Below are 3,813 nucleotides of genomic sequence, written 5' to 3' on the forward strand. Positions count from 1 at the left end.
AGAGAATTTCTGTCTTTTTTGCCCCAAAATAAGGAAAATTTCTGACTTATTACCCTGAAATAAGTGAAATTTCTGCAATTTTGCCCCAAAATAAAGGAAATTTCTGCCTTTTTGCCCTTAAATAAGTGGGATTTCAGCATTTTTACCTCAAAATAAAGGGTATTTCTGCATTTTTGCCCCAAAATATGGTAAATTTCTGCCCTTTTGCCCAAAAATAGGAAGAATGCATACCTTTTTGCCATAAAAAGGAAATTTCTTCAGTTTTGCTCTAAATTAAGGGGAATTTCTTTTTTTTGCCTCTAAATAAGTGGAATTTCTGTTTTTTACCCCAAAAACAAAGGGAATTTCTGTCTTTTTTAACCCAACATAAGGAAAATTTTTGACTTATTACCCTGAAATAAGTGAAATTTCTGCAAATTTGCCCTAAAAAAAGGAAAATTTCTGCCTTTTTGCTCCCAAATAATGGGAATTTCAGCCTTTTTACCTCAAAATATGGGGAATTTCTGCATTTTTGACCAAATATGGGAAATTTCTGCCTTTTTGCCCCAAAATAAGAAAAATTTCTTCAATTTTGTACCAAAATAAAAGAAATTTCGGCCTTTTTGCCCCAAAATAAGAAAATTTCTGCTTTTTTTCTGAAATAAGTGAAATTTCTGCAATTTTGCACCAAAATAAGCGAAATTTCTGGAGTTTTGCCCTAAAATAAGTGAAATTTCTGAGTTTTGCCCCAAAATAAGGAGAATTTCTGCTTTTTGCCCCAACATATAGGGAATTTCTGCCTTTTTGCCCCACAATTAGGGGAATTTCTGCAATTTTGCTCCAAAATACGGGGAATTTCTGCATTTTTGCCCCAAAATATGAGAAATTTCTGCTTTTTGCCCCAAAATAAGAAAAATTCCTGCAATTTTGTACCAAACTAAAAGCAATTTCAGCCTTTTTGCCCTAAAATAAGAAAATTTCCGCCTTTTTTTCTAAAATAAGTGAAATTTCTGAAATTTTGCCCGAAAACAAGTAAAATTTCTGCAATTTTGCTTCAAAATAAGGGAAATTTCTGGAATTTTGCCCCAAAGTAAGTGGAATTTCTGAGTTTTACCCCAAAATAAAGAGAAATTCTGTCTTTTTGTCCCAACATATAGGGAATTTCTGCCTTTTTGCCCCACAATTAGGGGAATTTCTGCAATTTTGCTCCAAAATACGGGGAATTTCTGCCTTTTTGCCCGAAAATAAGAAGAATGCATACCTTTTTGCCATAAAATAGGGAAATTTCTTCATTTTTGCTCGAAAAAAGGGGAATTTCTGCCTTTTTGCCTCTAAATAAGTGGAATTTCTGTCTTTTTCCCCCAAAACAAAGAAAATTTCTGTCTTTTTTGCCCCAAAATAAAAAAAATTTCTGACTTATTACCATGAAGTAAGTGAAATTTCTGCAATTTTGCCCCAAAATTAGGGAAATTTCTGCCTTTTTGCCCCCAAATAAGGGGAATTTCAGCCTTTTTACCACAAAATAAAGGAAATTTCTGTATTTTTGCCTTAAAATATGGGAAATTTCTGCCTTTTTGCCCCAAAATAAGAAAATTTCTGCTTTTTTTCTGAAATAAGTGAAATTTATGCAATTTTGCCACCAAATAAGTGAAATTTCTGAGTTTTGCCCCAAAATAAAGAGAATTTCTGTCCTTTTGTCCCAACATATGGAGAATTTCTGCCTTTTGGCCTCACAATTAGGGGAATTTCTGCAATTTTGCTCCAAAATCGGGGAATTTCGGCTTTTTTGCCCAAAAATAAGAAGAATGCATACCTTTTTGCCATAAAAAAAGGAAATTTCTTCATTTTTTGCTCCAAAATATGGGGAATTTCTGCTTTTTTGCCTCTAAATAAGTGGAATTTCTGTCTTTTTCCCCCAATACAAAGAGAATTTCTGTCTTTTTTGCCCCAAAATAAGGAAAATTTCTGACTTATTACCCTGAAATAAGTGAAATTTCTGCAATTTTGCCCCAAAATATAGGAAATTTCTGCCTTTTTGCCCTTAAATAAGTGGAATTTCAGCCTTTTTACCCCAAAATAAGGGGTATTTCTGCATTTTTGCGCCAAAATATGGTAAATTTCTGCCTTTTTGCCCCAAAATAAGAAAAATTTCTGCAATTTTGTACCAAAATAAAAGAAATTTCTGCCTTTTTATTCCAAAATAAGAAAATTTCTGCTTTTTTTCTGAAATAAGTCAAATTTCTGCAATTTTGCCTCAAAAAAGTGAAATTTCTGGAATTTTGCCCCAAAATAAGTGGAATTTCTGAGTTTTGCCACAAATTAATGAGAATTTCTGTCTTTTTGCCCCAACATATAGGGAATTTCTGCCTTTTTGCCCCACAATTAGGTAAATTTCTAAAATTTTGCTCCAAAATACAGGGAATTTCTGCCTTTTTGCCCAAAAATAAGAAGAGTGCATACCTTTTTGCCATAAAAAAGGGAAATTTCTTCATTTTTGTCCAAAAAAGGGGAATTTCTGCATTTTGCCTCTAAATAAGTGGAATTTCTGTTATTTTCCCCCTAAACAAAGGGAATTTCTGTCATTTTTGCCCCAAAATTAGAAAAATTTCTGATTTATTTCTCTGAAATAAGTGAAATTTCTGCAATTTTGCCCCAAAATAAGTGAAATTTCTGCCTTTTGGCCCCAAATAAGGGGAATTTCAGCCTTTTTACCTCAAAACAAGGGGAATTTCTGCATTTTTGCCCCAAAATATGGAAAATTTCTGCCTTTTGCCCCAAAATAAGAAAAATTTCTGCAATTTTGTACCAAAATTAAAGAAATTTCTTCCTTTTTGACCCAAAATAAGAAAATTTCTGCTTTTTTTCTGAAATAAGTCAAATATCTGCAATTTTGCCTCAAAATAAGGGGAATTTCTGTAATTTTGCCCCAAAATAAGTGGAATTTCTTAGTTTTGCTCCACAATAAGGAGAAATTTTGTCTTTTTTTCCCCAACATATAGGGAATTTCTGCCTTTTTGCCCCACAATTGGTGGAATTTCTGCAATTTTGCTCCAAAATACGGGGAATATCTGCCTTTTTGCCCAAAAATAAGAAGAGTGAATACCTCTTTGCCATAAAAAAGGGAAATTTCTTCATTTTTGCTCCAAAATAAGGGGAATTTCTGCTTTGTTGCCTCTAAATAAGTGGAATTTCTGACTTTTTCTTCAAAACAAAGGGAATTTCTGTCTTTTTGCCCCAAAATAAGGAAAATTTCGGAAATATTACCCTGAAATAAGTGAAATTTCTGCTATTTTGCCCAAAAATAAGGGAAATTTCTGCCTTTTTGCACCCAAAAAAGGAGAATTTCAGCATTTTTACCTCAAAATAAGGGGAATTTCTGCATTTTTGCCCCAAAATATGGGAAATTTCTGACTTTTTAGCCCAAAATAAGAAAAATTTCTGCAATTTTGTACCAAAATAAAAGAAATTTCTGCCTTTTAGCCCCAAAATAAGAAAATTTCTGCTTTTTTTTCTGAAATAAGTGAAATTTCTGCAATTTTTCCCCAAAATATGTGAAAATTCTGAGTTTTACCCCAAAATATAAGAATTTCTGTCTTTTTGCCCCAACATATAAAGAATTTCTGCATTTTTGCCCCACAATTAGGGGAATTTCTGCAATTTTGCTCCAAAATGCAAGGAATTTCTGCTTTTTTGCCCGAAAATAAAAAGAATGCATACCTTTTTGCCATAAAAAAGGGAAATTTCTTCATTTTTGCTCCAAAATAAGGGGAATTTCTGCTTTGTTGCTTCTAAATAAGTGGAATTTCTGTCTTTTTCCTCAAAACAAAGGGAATT

This window comes from Micromys minutus, assembly GCF_963924665.1.
Source record: "Micromys minutus genome assembly, contig: SCAFFOLD_47, whole genome shotgun sequence".
In the NCBI taxonomy this organism is placed as follows: domain Eukaryota; kingdom Metazoa; phylum Chordata; class Mammalia; order Rodentia; family Muridae; genus Micromys; species Micromys minutus.